The 20,558-nt window shown below is 52.1% G+C and overlaps 1 long non-coding RNA gene across 27 annotated transcripts in view; it reads right to left on the reverse strand.

The window, feature by feature from the left end:
• The window catches only part of LOC122174465 (uncharacterized), a 42,640-nt gene that overhangs the window by 19,013 nt on the left and 3,069 nt on the right, over positions 1-20,558 (reverse strand). For 22 of the 27 annotated variants that reach the window (XR_010593952.1, XR_010593945.1, XR_010593950.1 and 19 more), the window contains exons 2-9: positions 15,681-19,817; positions 6,931-7,068; positions 5,396-6,653; positions 4,665-4,796; positions 4,196-4,353; positions 3,512-3,654; positions 1,285-3,220; positions 136-985 (exon numbers count right to left, since the gene is read on the reverse strand). This is a non-coding gene — a long non-coding RNA (uncharacterized LOC122174465). Of the gene's footprint in view, positions 1-135; positions 986-1,284; positions 3,221-3,511; positions 3,655-4,195; positions 4,354-4,653; positions 4,797-5,395; positions 6,654-6,930; positions 7,805-7,966; positions 8,520-8,632; positions 8,831-9,134; positions 10,001-10,308; positions 10,441-10,813; positions 10,868-11,039; positions 11,173-11,456; positions 12,311-12,616; positions 13,465-13,619; positions 13,880-15,584; positions 19,818-20,558 lie in introns of those variants that run through there. The other 5 variants (XR_010593953.1, XR_010593928.1, XR_010593930.1 and 2 more) reach the window with 5 other exon arrangements.

Consider the following 20,558-nt stretch of genomic DNA (forward strand, 5'->3'; position numbering starts at 1 on the left):
CATTGTAACGGCACCCAAAATACTCACTTTGCTCAGGAGACTCGTCCCTTCCCCAGCACCTCGTAACTAACGAGGAAGCACACGGCCTGTCAAGAAAATTACAGCGACTACAGAGGAGGAATTCAAAGCACTGACCTCTTACTCACAGCCTGCGATGCAGAAGGCAGAAACATGAGGCCTATTCATGTCTCCTTAGAAGGATGTTCAGGCTGCTCAGGTCCACTTCCGCCATATTCTTGTGTGGCTAGGGCTCCTGGACGATTCCTCTGCGAACTAATAAAGCCAAGCAAGAACCATCACTACACAGAGCTCTGTTGGTGCTGGAAATCTTGCCCTCATCCCTGCCTCTCTCTCCAGTCCCATCTACATCGGCCCCGTTCAATGAACAGAGACCGAGTTAACACCGACAGTCACCGCTCCACTCTCACACCCACTGCCCCGCATGATTTTTGTCCGCGACTCTCGAGATCTGGCCTGTGGGGACGCACACCTAGCACGCCTGCCCGTGTCCTACGAAGGGAGACGGCACAAGGAAAGGAGAGTAGAGGAGAGACAGTGAGAAAGTTGGCCAACACAATAGAGAAGAGAGAGAGAGACAGACATGGGAGGAAGGCAAGCAACTCACCACCTGGAGTCATCCTCCTAAATGCAACCTTCCGCTGCATAGGAGACACCGCTCCTGGCCAGAGAAATGAGCAGGCCCTGAAAATGGGGACCTTGTCTCTCTCGAAAAGCACAGCTGGTCAGGAACCATTTCTTACAAACCCAGTCCCAGATAACGTGGCGTCCCTAGCAGGAGCAAGGTGGGCCGTGAGCACAGCAATCACCAAACCAGACACTTATCTCACTGAGAGTGGCGTGTGCTTGCATCCCAGATAGACGACTCTTGCCTGGCATCAACAATGCTCACTGTCTCGTCGCTCTGGCTCGCTTTCCATCGCATGAAGGCTTGAGACTCTGAGGCGTGACTTCTTTTCCCTCGGTCCTAAACCCAACAAAAGGGGAAAAAACAAATCCGTTACCATCTCTGTTGGTAATGTCTCATAGGCTCTTCCTTTTGCCTCTGCTGCACGGCGGGGCTCCTCCCTCAAACAGCTTCCCATTACACCTTTATCATTACATCCAAAAAGGACCCCTTGCAACGGCACCCGATATAGTCACTCTGCACAGCAGACTCTGGACCCTCCCCAGCCGTAATCTCACAGAGACCCATACCCAACGAGGAAGCACACGGCCTGTGAAGAAAACTACAGTGAGTACAGATGAGGAATTCAAAGCACTAACCTCTTACTCACAGCCAGCGATGCAGAAGGCAGAAACATGAGGACTATTCATGTCTCCTTAGAAGGATGTCCAGGCTGCTCAGGTCCACTTCCGCCATATTCTTGTCCAGCTAGGGCTCCTGGATGATTCCTCTGCAAACTAATGAAGTCAAGCAAGAACTATCACTACACAGAGCTCTATTGGTGCGTCGAGTCTTAGCCTGTGGGGATGCACACGTAGCACACCTGCCCGTGTCCTACAAAGGGAGATGGCATAAGGACAGGAGAGTAGAGTCAGTGAGAAAGTTGGCCAACACACTAGAGAAGAAAGAGAGAGACAGACAGATAGAAAGACATGGGAGGAAGGAATGCAACTTGCCACCTGGAGTCATTCTTCTAGATGCAACCTTCCGCTGCGTAGGAGACACCGCTCCTGGCCAGAGAAATGAGCAGACCCTGAAAATGGGGTCCTTGTCCCCCTCATAACCACAGCTAGTCAAGAACATTTTCTTACAAACCCAGCCCCAGCTAATGTGGCGTCTCTAGCAGGAGCAAGGTGAGCCGTGAGCACAACCAACACCAAACCGGACACTTATCTCACTGAGAGTGGCGGCCGTTCCCCACCCAGTTGGACGGCTTTTGCGTGGTATCAACAACGCTCACTGTCTCGTCGCTCTGGCTCGCTTTCCATCGCATGAGGGCTTGAGACTCTGAGGCGTGACTTCTGTTCCCTCGGTCCTAAACCCAGCACAAGGCGAAAAAACAAATCCGTTACCATATCAGTCTGCAACATCTCGTAGGCTCTTCCTTTCGCCTCTCCTTCACGGCGGGGCTCCTCCCTCAAACAGCTTCCCATTACACCTTTAGCATTACAACCAAAAAGCACCCCTTGCAACGGCACCCGACAGTCACCCTGGACAGCAGACTCTGGCCCCTCCCCAGCCGTAATCTCTCAGAGCCCCGTACCCAACGAGGAAGCACACGGCCTGTGAAGAATACTACAGCGAGCACAGATGAGCAATTCAAAGCACTGACCACTTACTCACAGCCAGTTATGCGGGAGTCAGAAAGCTGAGGACTGTTCATGTCTGCTGACAAGGATGTCCCGTCTGCTCATGTCCACTAGTGCCACTTTCTCCTCAGGATAGGGCTCTTGGAAAATTCCTCTGGAAGCGAAGCTGCAAAAGCCAAGCATGAGCCATCACTACTTAAAGCTCTATTTGTTGCTTCAAATCTTGCCCTCATCCTGGCCTCCCTCTCCAATCCCATCTACATCAGCCCCACTCGATGAACAGAGACCGAGTTAACACCAACAGACACAGCCCTGCATGATTTTCCTCCCCTCCTACTTCTCCATGGCTCCCAAGATCTGGCCTATGGGGATGCACCCCTAGCACGCCTGCCCGTGTCGTACAAAGGGAGACAGCACAAGGAAAGGCAAGGACAGAGAGAGAGAAAGAGAGATAGAGAGTGTGTGTTGGCCAACGTACGAGACAGAGAGAGAGAGAGAGAGAGAGAGAGAGAGACAGACAGACAGACAGACAGACAGACAAAGAGAGAAATAAAAACATGGGAGGAAAGCAAGCAACTCACCACCTGGAGTCATCCTCCTGGATGCAACCTTCTGATGCGGAGGAGACACCGTTCCTGACCAGAGAAATGAGCAACCTCTCAAAGTAGGGATATTTTCTCCCTCGTGACCACAGCTAGTCAGGAATCTTTTCATACAAACCCAGCCCTACCGTAGTGGGCTTCTCTACCTGGACTCAGGTTGGGCGTGAGCAGAACCCTCACCAAACCAAACACTTATCTCATGGACAGCAGCGTCTCCTCGGCTCCCAGATGGACGGCTTTTGCGTGGCATCAACAATGCTCAGAGTTTCGACGCTCTCGCTCGCTTTCCATCGCATGAGGGCAGTAGACTCTGACGCGTGACTTCTTTTTCCTTGATACTAAACCTAGCGGCGGGAGGGAGGAAACAAAAAAATTAGCATCTCCGTCTGTAATGTCGCGTAGTCTCTTCATTTCACATCTCCCATATCCCACAGTCCGCCCTCAACCCATCTCCCATTACTATGTTACAACTGCAACTAGAAGGCACCCATTGTAACGGCACCCAAAATACTCACTTTGCTCAGGAGACTCGTCCCTTCCCCAGCCTTAATCCCAGAGCCTCGTAACTAACAAGGAAGCACACGGCCTATGAAGAATACTACAGCGAGCACAGATGAGGAATTCAAAGCACTGACCGCTTACTCGCAGCCAGTTATGCGGGAGTCAGAAAGCTGAGGACTGTTCATGTCTGCTTACAAGGATGTCCAGTCTGCTCATGTCCAATTCTGCCACTTTCTCCTCGGGCTGGGGCTCTTGGAAAATTCCTCTGTATGTGCAGCTGCAAAAGCCGAGCATGAGACATCACTACTTAAAGCTCCATATGTCGCTTCAAAACTTGCCCTCATCCTGGCCTCCCTCTCCGATCCCATCTACATCAGCCCCACTCGATGAACAGAGACCGAGTTAACACCAACAGTCACAGCCCTGCATGATTTTCATCCCCTCCTACTTTTCCATGGCTCCCGAAACCTGGCCTGCGGGGATGCACACCTAGCAAGCCTGCCTGTCTCCTACGAAGGGAGACGGCACGAGGAACGGAGAGAAAAGAGAGTGAGAAAGTTGGCCAACACATTAGAGAAGAGAGAGAGAGAAAAATGAGAGGAAAGCAAGCAACTGACCACCTGGAATCATCTTCCTGAATCCAACATTACTCTGCGGAGGAGACACCGTTCCTGACCAGAGAAATGAGCAACCTCTGAAAATAAGGACCTTTTCTGCCTCATGACCACAACTAGTCAGGAACCTTTTCATACAAACCCAGCCCTACCGTACTGGGCTTCCCTACCTGGACTCCGGTGGAGCGTAAGCAGAGCACTCACCAAACCAGACACTTCTCTCACTGACAGAAGCGACTGCTCCACTGCCAACTGGTCGGCTCCTGACTTGCATCCACAATGCTCGCGGGCTCACTGCTCTCGCTCGCCTTCCATCCGACGAGGGGCGTAAACTCTGATGTTTCATTTCTTTTCCCTCAGTACTAAACCCAGCACAAGGAGGAAAAACAAATAAGATACCACCTCAGTGGGCAGCGTCCCGTAAGCTATTCTTTTTGCCTCTCCCACACGGCACCGCTCCGCCCCGAACCCTCCCCCGCATAACGCCCTTAGCACTAGAACTAAAAAGCACCCCTTGCAACGGCATCTGAAATAATCACTCTGCACAGCAGACTCTGGCTCCTCCCCAGCTGTAATTGTACAGAGCCCCGTACCCAACGAGAAAGCACATGGCCTGCACAGACTACGACAGCGAGCGCAGATGGGCAGTTCAGAGCACTGACCGCTTACTCACAGCCAGTTATGCGGGAGTCAGAAAGCTGAGGACTGTTCATGTCGGCTTACAAGGATGTCCAATCTGCTCATGTCCATTTCTGCCAGTTTCTCCTCGGGCTGGGGCTCCTGGAAAATTCCTCTGGAAGCGCAACTGCAAAAGCCAAACATGAGCCATCATTACTTAAAACGCCATATGTCGCTTCAAATCTTGCCCTCATCCTTGCCTCCCTCTCCAATCCCATCTACGTCAGCCCCACTGGATGAACAGAGACCGAGTTCACACCGACAGTCACCGCTCCACTCTCGCACCCACTCCCCTGCAAGATTTTTGTCCCCTCCTACTTCTCCATGGCTCCCGAGACAAAGCCTGTGGGGATGCACACGTAGCACGCCTGCCCGTGTCTTACGAAGGGAGACAACATGAGGACAGGCAAGGAGAGACAGAGAGAGCTAGAGGTTGTGTGTTGGCCAACGTACTAGAGAAGAGAGAGAGAGAAAGGAAAACATCGGAGGAAAGCAAGCACTCACCACGTGGAGTCATCCTCCTGGATGCAACCTTCTGCTGCAGAGGAGACATCGTTCCTGACCAGAAAAATGAGCAACCTCTCAAAATAGGGACCTTTTCTCCCTCGTGACCACAGCTAGTCAGGAACCTTTTCATACAAACCCAGCCCTACTGTACTGGGCTTCTCTACCTGGACTCAGGTTGGGCGTGAGCAGAACCCTCATGAAACCAGACACTTATCTCACCGACAGCAGCGTCTACTCGGCTCCCAGATGGATGGCTTTTGCGTGGCATCAACAATGCTCAGAGTCTCTCGACGCTCTCACTCGCTTTCCATCGCATGAGGGCAGTAGACTCTGACGCGTGACTTCGTTTCCCTTGGTACTAAACCCAGCGGGAGGGAGGGGAACCAAAAAAAATTAGCATCTTCATCTGCAATGTCGCATAGTCTCCTTCATTTCACATCTCCCTTATCCCACGGCTCCATCCTCATCCCATCTCCCATTACTACGTTACAACTGCAACTAAAAGGCACCCATTGTAACGGCACCCAAAATACTCACTTTGCTCACGAGATTCTTGCCCCTTCCCCAGCCTTAATCCCAGAGCCTCGTAACTAACGAGGAAGCACACGGCCTGTCAAGAAAACTACAGCGAGTACAGATGAGGAATTCAAAGCACTGACCTCTTACTCACAGCCAGCGATGCAGAAGGCAGAAACATGAGGACTATTCATGTCTCCTTAGAAGGATGTCCAGGCTGCTCAGGTCCACTTCCGCCATATTCTTGTCCAGCTAGGGCTCCTGGACAATTCCTCTGCCAACTAATAAAGCCAAGCAAGAATCTTGCCCTCAGCCCTGCCTCCCTCTCCAGTCCCATCTACATCAGCCCCGCTCGATGAACAGAGACCGAGTTAACACCAACAGACACAGCCCTGCATGATTTTCATCCCCTCCTACTTTTCCATGGCTCCCGAGACCTGGCCTGCAGGGATGCACACCTAGCAAGCCTGCCCGTCTCCTACGAAGGGAGACGGCACGAGGAACGGAGAGAAAAGAGAGTGAGAAAGTTGGCCAACACACTAGAGAAGAGAGAGAGAGAGAAGGAAAACAAAATGGCAGGAAGGTAAGCAACTGACCACCTGGAGTCATCCTCCTGAATCCAACCTTCCACTGCGGAGGAGATACTGTTCCTGAGCAGAGAAATGAGCAACCTCTGAAAATAGGGACCTTTTCCCCCTCATAACCACAGTTAGTCAGGAACCTTTTCATACAAACCCGGCCCTAACTTAGTGGGCTTCCCATCCTGGACTCAGGTTGGGTGTAAACAGAGCCCTCACCAAACCAGACACTTATGTCACTGATAGCGGCGTCTCCTCAGCTCCCAGATGGACGGCTTTTGCGTGGCATCAACAATGCTCAGAGTCTCAATGCTCTTGCTCGCTTTCCATCGCATGAGTGCAGTAGACTCTGACGCGTGACTTCGTTTTCCTTGGTACTAAACCTAACAGAGGGTGGGAAAACCAAAAAAATTAGCATCTCCGTCTGCAATGTCACGTAGTCTCTTCATTTGACATCTCCACCCTCAACCCATCTCCCATTACTACGTTACAACTGCAACTAGAAGGTACCCATTGTAACGGCACCCAAAATACTCACTTTCCTCAGGAGATTCTTGTCCCTTCCCCAGCCTTAATCCCAGAGCCTCATAACTAACGAGGAAGCACACGGCCTGTGAAGAAAACTACAGTGAGTACAGATGAGGAATTCAAAGCACTAACCTCTTACTCACAGCCAGCGATGCAGAAGGCAGAAACATGAGGACTATTCATGTCTCCTTAGAAGGATGTCCAGGCTGCTCAGGTCCACTTCCGCCATATTCTTGTCCAGCTAGGGCTCCTGGATGATTCCTCTGCAAACTAATGAAGTCAAGCAAGAACTATCACTTCACAGAGCTCTATTGGTGCGTCGAGTCTTGCCCTTATCCCTGCCTCCCTCTCCAGTCCAATCTACATGAGCCCCACTCAATGAACAGAGACCGAGTAAACACAGACAGTCACAGCTCCACTTTAGCGCTCACTGCCCCACATGGTTTTCGTCCGCTCCTACTTCTTCATGGCTCCCGAGACCTGGCTAGGATGCACACCTAGCATGCCTGCCCGTGTCCTACGAAGGGAGACGGCACAAGGAGAGGAGAGGAGAGGAGAGGAGAGTCAGTGAGAAAGTTGGCCAACACATTATAGAAGAGAGAGAGACAGACAGATAGAAAGACATGGGAGGAAGGCAAGCAACTCACCACCTGGAGTCATCCTCCTAGATGCAACCTTCCGCTGTGTAGCAGACACCACTCCTGGCCAGAGAAATGAGCAGACCCTGAAAATGAGGACCTTGCTCCCCTCATAACCACAGCTAGTCAAGAACATTTTCTTACAAACCCAGCCCCAGCTCATGTGGCATCCCTAGCAGGAGCAAGGTGGGCTGTTAACACAGCAATCACCAAACCAGACACTTATCTCACTGAGAGTGGCGGCCGTTCCCCTCCCAGTAGGACGGCTTTTGCGTGGCATCAACAATGCTCACGGTTTCGTTGCTCTGGCTCGCTTTCCATCACATGAGGGCTTGAGACTCTGAGGCGTGACTTCTTTTCCCTCGGTCCTAAACCCAGCACAAGGCGAAAAAACAAATCCGTTACCATCTCAGTTGGCAAGATCTTGTCCCTTCCCCAGCCTTAATCCCAGAGCCTCGTAACTAACAAGGAAGCACATGGCCTGTGAAGAAAACTACAGCGACTACAGATGAGGAATTCAAAGCACTGACCTCTTACTCACAGCCAGCGATGCAGAAGGCAGAAATATGAGGACTATTCATGTCTCCTTAGAAGGATGTCCAGACTGCTCAGGTCCACTTCTGCCATATTCTTGTCCGGCTAGGGCTCCTGGACGATTCCTCTGCAAACTAATAAAGTCAAGCAAGTACTATCACTACACAGAGCTCTATTGGTGCGTCGAGTCTTGCCCTCATCCCTGCCTCCCTCTCCAGTCCCATCTACATCAGCCCCACTCGATGAACAGAGACCGAGTAAACACAGACAGTCACAGCTCCACTTTAGCGCCCACTGCCCCGCATGGTTTTCATCCGCTCCGACTTCTCCGTGGCTCCCAAGACATGGCTAGGATGCACACCTAGCACGGATGCCCGTGGTCCTACGAAGGGAGACGGCATGAGGATAGGAGAGGAAAGAGAGTGAGAAAGTTGGCCAACACACTAGACAAGAGAGAGAGAGAGAAAAAAAATGGGAGGAAGGGAAGCAACTCACCACCTGGAGTCATCTTCCTGGATGCAACCTTCCGCTGCCGAGGACACACCGCATCTGGGCAGAGAAATAAGCAGCCCCTGAAAATGGGGACCTTGTCTCTTTCATAACCACAGCTGGTTAGGAACCATTTCTTACAAACCCAGCCCCAGCTAACGGGCCGTCCCTACCTGGGGCCAGGGGGGCCCTAAGCAGAGCCCTCACCAAACCAGACATTTATTTCACTGACAATAGCGACTGCTCCACTGCCAACTGGACGGCTCCTGACTTGCATCAACAATGCTCGCGGGCTCACGGCTCTCGCTTGCTTTCCATCCGATGAGGGGAGTAAACTCTGACGTTTGATTTCTTTTCCCTCGGTACTAAAACTGGCACAAGGAAGAAAAACAAATAAGTTACCACCTCAGTGGGCACGTCGCATAGGCTATTCTTTTCGCCTCTCCCACACGGCAGCGTCCCGCCCCAACCCCTCCCTCCCATTACCCCTTTAGCATTACAACTAAAACGCACCCCTTACAATGGCATCCAATATAATCACTCTACCCAGCAGACTCTGGCCCCTCCCCAGCCGTAATCTCACAGAGTCCCGTACCCAATGAGAAAGCACACGGCCTGTGAAGAATACTACAGCGAGCACAGATGACGAATTTAAAGCACTGATCTCTTACTCACAGCCAGTTATGCGGGAGTCAGAAAGCTGAGGACTGTTCATGTCTGCTAACAAGGGTGTACATGTCTGCTTACAGGGATGTCCAGTCTGCTCATGTCCACTTCTCCCAGTTTCTCCTCGAGATAGGGGTCCTGGAAAATTCTTCTGGAAGCGCAGCTGCAAAAGCCAAGCATGAGCCATCACTACACAAACCTCTATTGGTGCTTCAAATCTTGTCCTCATCCTGGTCTCCCACTCGAATCCCATCTACTTCGGCCCCACTCGATGAACAGAGACCACGGTAACACCGACAGTCACAGCTGTGCATGATTTTCATCCCCTCCTACTTCTCCATGGCTCCAGAGACATAGCCTGTGGGGATGCACACGTAGCACACCTGCCCGTGTCCTACAAAGGGAGATGGCATAAGGACAGGAGAGTAGAGTCAGTGAGAAAGTTGGCCAACACACTAGAGAAGAAAGAGAGAGACAGACAGATAGAAAGACATGGGAGGAAGGAATGCAACTTGCCACCTGGAGTCATTCTTCTAGATGCAACCTTCCGCTGCGTAGGAGACACCGCTCCTGGCCAGAGAAATGAGCAGACCCTGAAAATGGGGTCCTTGTCCCCCTCATAACCACAGCTAGTCAAGAACATTTTCTTACAAACCCAGCCCCAGCTAATGTGGCGTCCCTAGCAGGAGCAAGGTGAGCCGTGAGCACAACCAACACCAAACCGGACACTTATCTCACTGAGAGTGGCGGCCGTTCCCCACCCAGTTGGACGGCTTTTGCGTGGTATCAACAACGCTCACTGTCTCGTCGCTCTGGCTCGCTTTCCATCGCATGAGGGCTTGAGACTCTGAGGCGTGACTTCTGTTCCCTCGGTCCTAAACCCAGCACAAGGCGAAAAAACAAATCCGTTACCATATCAGTCTGCAACATCTCGTAGGCTCTTCCTTTCGCCTCTCCCTCACGGCGGGGCTCCTCCCTCAAACAGCTTCCCATTACACCTTTAGCATTACAACCAAAAAGCACCCCTTGCAACGGCACCCGACAGTCACCCTGGACAGCAGACTCTGGCCCCTCCCCAGCCGTAATCTCTCAGAGCCCCGTACCCAACGAGGAAGCACACAGCTTGTGAAGAATACTAAAGCGAGCACAGATGAGCAATTCAGACCATTGACCGCTTACTCACAGCCAGTAATGCGGGAGTCAGAAAGAGGAGGACTGTTCATGTCTGCTGACAAGGATGTCCCGTCTGCTCATGTCCACTTCTGCCACTTTCTCCTCAGGATAGGGCTCTTGGAAAATTCCTCTGGAAGCGAAGCTGCAAAAGCCAAGCATGACCCATCACTACTTAGAGCTCTATTTGTTGCTTCAAATCTTGCCCTCATCCTGGGCTCCCTCTCCAATCCCATCTACATCAGCCCCACTCGATGAACAGAGACCGAGTTAACACCGACAGTCACCGCTCCAATCTCGCACCCACTCCCCTGCATGATTTTCGTCCCCTCCTACTTCTCCATGGCTCCCGAGACAAAGCTTGTGGGGATGCACATGTAGCACGCCTCCCCGTGTCTTACAAAGGGAGACAACACGAGGAAAGAAAAGGACAGACAGCGAGAGCAAGAGGGTGTGTGTTGGCCAAGCTACTAGAGAAGAGAGAGAAAGGAAAACATCGGAGAAAAGAAAGCACTCACCACGTGGAGTCATCCTCCTGGATGCAACCTTCTGCTGTGGAGGAGACACCATTCCTGACCAGAGAAATGAGCAACCTCTCAAAATAGGGACCTCTTCTCCCTCGTGACCACAGCTCGTTAGGAACCTTATCATAAAAGCCCAGCCCAAACTTAGTGGGCTTCCCCACCTGGACTCAGGTTGGGCGTGAGCAGAGCCCTCATGAAAGCAGACACTTATCTCACTGACAGCGGAGTCTCCTCGGCTCCCAGATGGACGGCTTTTGCGTGGCATCAACAATGCTCGGAGTCTCGACGCTCTCGCTTGCTTTCCATCGCATAAGGGCAGTAGACTCTGACGCGTGACTTCGTTTCCCTCAGTACTAAACCCAGCGGAAAGGGGGAACCAAAAAAATTAGCATTTTCGTCTGCAATGTTGTGTCGTCTCCTTCATTTCACATCTCCCATATCCCAAGGCTCCACCCTCAACCCATCTCCCATTACTACGTTACACCTGCACCTAGAAGGCTCCCATTGTAACGGCACCCAAAATACTCACTTTGCTCAGGAGACTCGTCCCTTCCCCAGCGCCTCGTAACTAACGAGGAAGCACACGGCCTGTCAAGAAAATTACAGCGACTACAGAGGAGGAATTCAAAGCACTGACCTCTTACTCACAGCCAGCGATGCAGAAGGCAGAAACATGAGGCCTATTCATGTCTCCTTAGAAAGATGTTCAGGCTGCTCAGGTCCACTTCCGCCATATTCTTGTGTGGCTAGGGCTCCTGGACGATTCCTCTGCGAACTAATAAAGCCAAGCAAGAACCATCACTACACAGAGCTCTGTTGGTGCTGGAAATCTTGCCTCATCCCTGCCTCTCTCTCCAGTCCCATCTACATCGGCCCCGTTCAATGAACAGAGACCGAGTTAACACCGACAGTCACCGCTCCACTCTCGCACCCACTGCCCCGCATGATTTTTGTCCGCGACTCCCGAGATCTGGCCTGTGGGGACGCACACCTAGCACGCCTGCCCGTGTCCTACGAAGGGAGACGGCACAAGGAAAGGAGAGGAGAGTAGAGGAGAGACAGTGAGAAAGTTGGCCAACACAATAGAGAAGAGAGAGAGAGACAGACATGGGAGGAAGGCAAGCAACTCACCACCTGGAGTCATCCTCCTAAATGCAACCTTCCGCTGCATAGGAGACACCACTCCTGGCCAGAGAAATGAGCAGGCCCTGAAAATGGGGACCTTGTCTCTCTCGAAAAGCACAGCTGGTCAGGAACCATTTCTTACAAACCCAGTCCCAGATAACGTGGCGTCCCTAGCAGGAGCAAGGTGGGCCGTGAGCACAGCAATCACCAAACCAGACACTTATCTCACTGAGAGTGGCGTGTGCTTGCATCCCAGATAGACGACTCTTGCCTGGCATCAACAATGCTCACTGTCTCGTCGCTCTGGCTCGCTTTCCATCGCATGAAGGCTTGAGACTCTGAGGCGTGACTTCTTTTCCCTCGGTCCTAAACCCAACAAAAGGGGAAAAAACAAATCCGTTACCATCTCTGTTGGTAATGTCTCATAGGCTCTTCCTTTTGCCTCTCCTGCACGGCGGGGCTCCTCCCTCAAACATCTTCCCATTACACCTTTATCATTACAACCAAAAAGGACCCCTTGCAACGGCACCCGATATAGTCACTCTGCACAGCAGACTCTGGACCCTCCCCAGCCGTAATCTCACAGAGACCCATACCCAACGAGGAAGCACACGGCCTGTGAAGAATACTACAGCGAGCACAGATGAGCAATTCAAAGCACTGACCACTTACTCACAGCCAGTTATGCGGGAGTCAGAAAGCTGAGGACTGTTCATGTCTGCTGACAAGGATGTCCCGTCTGCTCATGTCCACTAGTGCCACTTTCTCCTCAGGATAGGGCTCTGGGAAAATTCCTCTGGAAGCGAAGCTGCAAAAGCCAAGCATGAGACATCACTACTTAAAGCTCTATTTGTTGCTTCAAATCTTGCCCTCATCCTGGCCTCCCTCTCCAATCCCATCTACATCAGCCCCACTCGATGAACAGAGACCGAGTTAACACCAACAGACACAGCCTTGCATGGTTTTCGTCCCCTCCTACTTCTCCATGGCTCCCAAGACCTGGCCTGTGGGGATGCACAGCTAGCACGCATGCCCATGTCGTATGAAGGGAGACGGCACGAGGACAGGAGAGGAAAGAGTGAGAAAGTTGGCCAACACACAAGAGAAGAGAGAGAGAGAGAAGGAAAAAAAATGGCAGGAAGGTAAGCAACTGACCATCTGGAGTCATCCTCCTGAATCCAACCTTCCGCTGCGGAGGAGACACTGTTCCTGAGCAGAGAAATGAGCAACCTCTGAAAATAGGGACCTTTTCCCCTTCGTAACCACAGTTGGTCAGGAACCTTTTCATACAAACCCGGCCCTAACTTAGTGGGCTTCCCATCCTGGACTCAGGTTGGGCGTAAACAGAGCCCTCACCAAACCAGACACTTATCTCACTGATAGCGGCGTCTCCTTAGCTCCCAGATGGACGGCTTTTGCGTGGCATCAACAATGCTCAAAGTCTCAATGCTCTTGCTCGCTTTCCATCACATGAGTGCAGTAGACTCTGACGCGTGACTTCGTTTTCCTTGGTACTAAACCTAACAGAGGGTGGGAAAACCAAAAAAATTAGCATCTCCATCTGCAATGTCACGTAATCTCTTCATTTCACATCTCCACCCTCAACCCATCTCCCATTACTACGTTACAACTGCAACTAGAAGGTACCCATTGTAACGGCACCCAAAATACTCACTTTCCTCAGGAGATTCTTGTCCCTTCCCCAGCCTTAATCCCAGAGCCTCATACCCAACGAGGAAGCACACTGCCTTTGAAGAAAACTACAGTGAGTACAGATGAGGAATTCAAAGCACTAACCTCTTACTCACAGCCAGCGATGCAGAAGGCAGAAACATGAGGACTATTCATGTCTCCTTAGAAGGATGTCCAGACTGCTCAGGTCCACTTCTGCCATATTCTTGTCCGGCTAGGGCTCCTGGACGATTCCTCTGCAAACTAATAAAGTCAAGCAAGTACTATCACTACACAGAGCTCTATTGGTGCGTCGAGTCTTGCCCTCATCCCTGCCTCCCTCTCCAGTCCCATCTACATCAGCCCCACTCGATGAACAGAGACCGAGTAAACACAGACAGTCACAGCTCCACTTTAGCGCCCACTGCCCCGCATGGTTTTCATCCGCTCCTACTTCTCCACGGCTACCAAGACCTGGCGTGTGGGATACACGCCTAGCACCCCTGACTGTGTCCTACGAAGGGTGCATGTTGGGGAGCAAGGAGAGAGAAAGGCTGAGGGGCCCCATGGGTGGTGGGAGGGACTGGGGGGAAGGGTAGGGATAGGGGTTCAGGTTGGGGAATGTTGGAGAAAGGAGAAAAGGGCACTGGAAGCCCCACAGATCTAGGGACAGAGTGGGGTGCAGGTTGCGTTGGGCTGGGGGTGTTGGGAGGGAGGAAAAAAGGGGGCTATGGGGCCCAACGGATGGGGGGATGAACTAGGGGGCTGTTGGGGAGGAAGGCGGGCTGAGCAGTCCCTACAGGTGGAGGCATGGATGGAAGCGCAGGTTGTGGTGAGCTGGGAGAATGTTGGAGAGAGATGCGGGCTGAGGAGTCCCAAGAGTGGAGGAATGAACTGAGGAATACAGACATGTGGGTTGGGGAAAGTTGTTGCAGGCTGGGGGGTGTTGGGGAAGGAGCGAGGCTGAGGGGCACTATGGGAGGAGGCAGGGATGGGGTGCAGTTTGGGGTGGCCTAGGAGGTGTTGGAAGGAGAAGAAAGGAGAACTGAAGGGCCCAACGGATGGGGGGATAGACGGGAGCAGGTTGGTTTGGGCTGGAGGAACGGGGGTTTGGGTTGGAGAAGGTTGCAGGTATGGGTTGGGGACCAGGTTGGGGCGGACTGGGAGTGTGGGGGGATAGGGTGCGGGGGGGGGACGAGGAAGGTCTTGGCGGGCTGGGGATGGGGGGGGGGCAAGGAAAGTCGCAGCGGGCTGTGGGTGTGGGTTAGAGAAGGTTGCTGCAGGCTGGGGATGCGGATTAAAGAAGGTTGCGGCGGGCTGGGGATGCGGGGTGCGTGCTGAGGGTGCGGGGGGCGAGGAAGGTCGTGGTAGGCTGGGGGTGCGGGGGGATGGGAGGCAGGTTGCGGGGCTGGGTCAGAGAAGGTCGTGGCAGGCTAGGGGTGTGGGGGGCACGGGTTAGAAAGGTCGCGGCAGTCTGTGGGTGCGGGTTAGAGAAGGTTGCGGTGGGCTGGCGCTGCCAAGGGATGGGGGGGTGCGGGTTAGAGAAAGTTGCGGCAGGCTGGGGGGAAGTCGTGGTAGGCTGGGGTACGAGGAAGGTCGTGGTGGGCTCGGGGTGGGGGGAACGGGGGATGGGCTGGGGGAAGAATGTTGCGACGGACTGGGGGTGCGGGGGAGACAAGGAAGGTGACGGCATTCTGGGGGTTTGGGGGGTTGCAGCGGGCTGGGGGTGCGGGGGGATGGGGGGTGGCGGATTAGAAAAGATTGCGGCCTGCTGGGGGCGCGGGGTAGGTCGCGGGGGCAGGGGGCCAGGCTGGGGGCGGGTTAGAGAAGGTTGCGGCGGGCTGGAGGTGCGGGGGGGGCGAAGGAGGTGCGGGGGGACGAGAAAGGTTGGGGCGGGCTGTGGGGGCGAGTTAGAGAAGACTGTGGCGGGCTGGGGTCAGTGGCTGAGACGTGCCGGTACCAAACATACCCGAGGAAGCAGCACTTTAAAAACTACAACTCCCAGGTTGCGTCGCTCATGACGGAAGCGACTGGCGCAGAACGGAAGCCAAGTTCCCCGGCATACCGCGGTTGGCGTCCAGACCGCTGATATCACTTCCTCTTCCGACAACTTCCGTTTCCGGCCACGCTCTGCAAACGGAAGCTATAATGCCAAAAGCGCCTCCCGCCCAAAAAGAGGGCGCTGGGCCCCGACCCGCTGCGAGAAGCGAGCACCAGACCCCGCCTCTCCCACGGTGCCGTTGGATCTGCGGTGGCTGATGGGAGTTGTAGGCCGGGGTATACTACATCTCCCACAAGCCACTGCTTCATTCCTTTCCTCCGCCCCCACCCCTCCAGCGGGGCTTAGCTGGGCACATGGCAATAGTGGGGGCTGTGGATGGGCGCCGAGGGTGGGGGTCTTATGGGGTGTGTCTGTGTCCTGAGGAGGATTGAGACTGGGGGGCAATGGGGGGCAGGTGGGAGATGGGGGATAAGCAGAGGGATTCCAGGCTTCCGGCAGTTTTGGGGTGTCAGGTTGTGGCTAGGCCCATCTAAGTTGAAGTGGGGACAGGTTGGTTTTGGACCTGCTCAGGGGGCATGGGAATGGGCAGGAGCAGGAGGGATGCAGGGGATAGGGGAGAGTAGAAGATTTTGGTTGAGGCGGATGGGGGTGCAGGGAATGAGAGGTTTATCTAGGTGAGTGGAGGAGGGTGAGTGCTGCGGGGGTAGGAGCAAGAGCTGAAGTGGTTTCAGAGGAGGAAACTAAGGCACATAAGCCAAGGAGGGAACGCAAAGTTGATGGGGGGCGGTGGCTAAGGGTGCCCCACTGTAACCTACTGTCCCCAGTCAGGGGAGGGGTCACCCGTCCCCCTCGCTGTGAGGTTGGCTGCTCCCACTGGCAGCACAGCTCAGGAATGCTCCCTCTGTGACTCGCTATTGCACATATAGAGGGCACGTCTCATAGCAGCTTGTGCTTCTCACCACCCCCTAGCAGCTAGAAGTTTCTGGCTTCTCACTCCATGGTGGGAGAAAGCACAAGACACTCCCATCTCCCATGCCATCTCCGTACCTTTTTCTCCTCGATCCAACTCCCTGCTTAGTGCCTTACCCCTGCTGTGACATCTCAACATAGAGATGGGGCAAAAGGGTACCTGCCAAAATCCTGGGATAGCTCCCCTCCAGCACTGTACATGTGTTTAAGAGTGAAGGGAAAGGGGAGTAGCCTTCCCCCTCTTTCCACATGTTTAGTAGTTTGTAATGTAAAAAAACCTGCTGTGACGGTACAAATGGAGAAACAGATCTTTCCATACATTATTACAGAGATTAAGTGGCACTGTTATGCAAAGGTGCGTTGGAGTCAGAGATGCTAGAATGCATAGTCCACCACCACACATTTTTATTTCAAAAAACACTACCAACCTATCAGAATACATCCTTACCCCTTAGAGTAAGCTGCCAGTGTGATAAGCATGACTGAGATACTAAAGAACTCCGAGTTAGATGTAGTTAAAATTGTCTGTATTGTTCCGGGGTGTGATGGTTCAGCCTCAACCGTGCTTGTTTCCCCATCTGTAGAAGGTTAAGGATTACATCCTCCTTCTCCTGCCAGCCAGAATCTTGTGTCTGAAGCAGATTTCAAGGCAGTAATAGATGTTTAGGGTCACCGCTTTGTTGTAGGTTTACAGTTAGCATTTTGAAATAAGTAAAAGAATAAAATAATTATTTTCTCTTGCATTGCAATTTGATGTTCCTGTTCAAATATTTGGTGTAAATCAATCCTGTTTTGTGCATGAATGAGGAGTGTGTGTGTTAGAAGATAAGTGTGAAGGCAATCACCAGACCAAATGTTCTAGGGAGGACAGACAAAGGCGCTAGGAGATTACAACATGCCCCTATTGAGAAATCAAAGGAGCGCAGATTGACGACTCTAAAAAATAAGACAGGCACCTATCAATTGGGACAAGATAGCTGTGATGAAAAACCAGCATGGGGTAAGTCCCCGAGAGACTGATGAAGGAATAAAATAAGAATAATTTTAGAAAACAAGCACTCGTCAAACGGCAATTGATTACAGCATGACGATACAAAACTCATTGGTCCCAATGAAGTTAAGATCACTATATAAACAGGGTGCTTTGCAATGAAATTTTGGGTGTGTCCTGCCAAGACTTTTCCCGGAGCATCGTGTCACAACCAACAGAACCTGGCTCCTCCCTACCCGTGATCAACCTAGCTGGCCACGAGGTTGCTCCAGACTCTGTAATGGTAACTACATCTACTGGTGGGACAGTGTGAGTGGGATTGAATGCATATGCTAAGAGTTGTATTTCCAATAAACGCAGCGTATTGCCTTTTCCCCTGAAAAAGATCCTATGTGCTTCTTATAAGCATAACACAGTAGGGGTGGGATAGTGGAAGAAACAGGGGAAGGGAGGCATTCTGGGGAATACATTTTCAAAGCCCAAGTGGGTCTTTGCAAACTTGTCAATATGATGCATTTATGTATTTTTAATCACACCTCCAGCTGCACCAAATAGCACATAGGGCAGCACATTCTGCAAACAAAGGTAAGAGACTACAATTCCCCTGCTGCATCAAGACACACTGCACTAGAAGCACATGTGAGAAGCAGCTTTAAGTCCTTGTTTCCCCCTCACACACACACTGAATAGATCTGGACAGAGAGCTATAGATGTCTATGTCTCAATCACCACTGGGCACATGCAGGTGAACATGGCTATGAAGGGAGGCTGTAGACCAACAGGCAAGGAGAGAGAGCATGTTGGCCAACACCTTAGAGAGACGTAATGAAGGAAGAACAAACTCAACACCTGTAGTCACCTTCCTGGTTCCACGCCTTTGCTCAGGAGGACATGCTTCTCCCTGCCCTGGGAGATCAGAAACTCCCAAGATGCGGAAATTCTCCCTCTGCACCCAGAATGAGCAGGAAACCTTTTATTAGAAACCAAGCTGCAGCTAGAGGGAGCAGGAGTTTGTACTCAGCCTTTACCACACATTTATCTTAGAAGCCAGTCAGTGTAATGCACGGGTGATGTTCCCAGAGCAGCAGTGACACCAGGTGGGTGGGCAGTCAGGATAATGCATCTGCCCTGGAGCAGCAGTGACACCCAGTGGACACACAGAGTAATGCACAAACTGTTTATTCAAGGAGCAGCAGTGACACCGCTGACTAGTCAGGGGTAATGCATGGACTGTCTCTTCCATGGAGCAGTGGTGACACCCAGTGGCAACTCAAAGTAATGCACAGAGTGTTTCTCAGAAAAAAACAGTAACACCCCGTGGCCAGCCGTGGGCAGCGCCAGCCTCTTCTGGTGGCAGCTGCAACCCCCTTTGTCATGAGGCCCTGCCCCTCCTGTGGCTCCACCTCCGGCTCCTCCTCAGTGAAGTGCCAGCCCTGCCTCCTCTCCTCCAAGGCCCTGGCCCATGGCCATGTCAGAGGCCAGAAGCCATAGTTGGGCAGGGTGAGGCGGCTGCCGCACTAGCTAATGTCAGACTGCAGGCAGCCGCAGAGCTTCCCCATCTTGTCCTCCTTGGGACCGCAGGGCTATGGCTGCTCCTCAGCTCCCTACTGCCCTTTGACCGCTCACTGCCCATAATAGCCTCCCTGGTGCGGGGTCCAGCTACGGGGCCAGCACAACCGTCAGGGAGCAGGATTCAGGAACCCAGGCCAGAGCACATCAGTCCGGGATGCTGTGCTGAGCCTTGGACCTTCCACCTGCCCTGGGTGATGCACCTTTGTGAGCGGACACACGGGCCAAGAGCTATTCTCGGTCCCCCCGCTCACGTCCTCTGAAGCAAGCCAGAGTTGGTAGGGAGGAGGACTAGAGTGGCGTGACCAGGGAAGCTCACTCAGTGATGTAGAAGGAAGAGAGCTGAGGACTGAGCAAGTTGCTCTCCACATACTTACCGTACTTCAGGAAGACTCCATAGCACCAGACAAGTCCTCGAGAGGGGACAAACGACTCCCCCAAGCTTATTGTGCCTCACATACATGCAAAGGCCTTTTCTCAGAGACCCACCCCATGCTGACAAGAGTTCTTGCAGTCCTCCCTCAATACTTAACTTAAGCAAATTTCTATTTGCTCTGACTCCACAGATGACTGTCTAGTTTCCATCTCCCTGGATGGTCTCAGGGTGGCTGCTCCTCTTGGTCTCTGCCAGAAGGCTGGACATTCTCTCATCTACCCAAAGTCAATAGGAACTGAAAAGAGAAAGAAACACTTATAAGCTAGGCCACCACTGCTGCATCCAACACAGACAGATATGCTTTGTGAGGGAAATGCTGAAAAGTAATAACTCACTGATCAACACTATCATGTTGAAATGTACGTAGCAACATTCTGTGTAAAGTTATGAAATCCCCCTGTAGGGTGTTAAAGGCACTTGTTCCAATTCACATAGCCCTGATTAGGTAGCACTGGCCAAGCAGGCCTGTCATGTTTGCCTCAAATTGCATATCAGCTGTAAACGGAGACCACAGAGTACAAGAGAGGGAAGAAAGAAGAATTTCGGCATCCCCAGGTGAAAAGAAACAGCACAAAGCCTCCTTCTTACATCAGATGCCGTCTCCTTGCTCTCAGCAAGAAAGAACTTTACCTAAGAGTCAAGCTTGAGCAAATGCTTTTCAAAGGGTGATAACTATAAAAGTGAGGGGCAAAACCACCCCAAATTCTCTCCTATCCATCTCTCTCTTTCACCTAAGATGATAAGAAGAATGTCGTTGGACTGTGGAAGCAGATCTTGACCTAAGAGTGTGGGCAGCAATGTTACTGGTACCTGTGGGAAGGGACTTCATAAGCCTAGTTACATTTAGAAAAAAAATTATCTTTATTTTTCTGGTAAACATTTCTTACTTTAATGCCTCATTACTTTGCTCATTTAAAACCTCTCTCTGTGTAGTTAAATAAACTTTGTTTTATTTTTTAATCAAACCAGTCCAGTG

This window comes from Chrysemys picta, chromosome 19 (assembly GCF_011386835.1).
Source record: "Chrysemys picta bellii isolate R12L10 chromosome 19, ASM1138683v2, whole genome shotgun sequence".
Classification (NCBI taxonomy): Eukaryota; Metazoa; Chordata; order Testudines; family Emydidae; genus Chrysemys; species Chrysemys picta.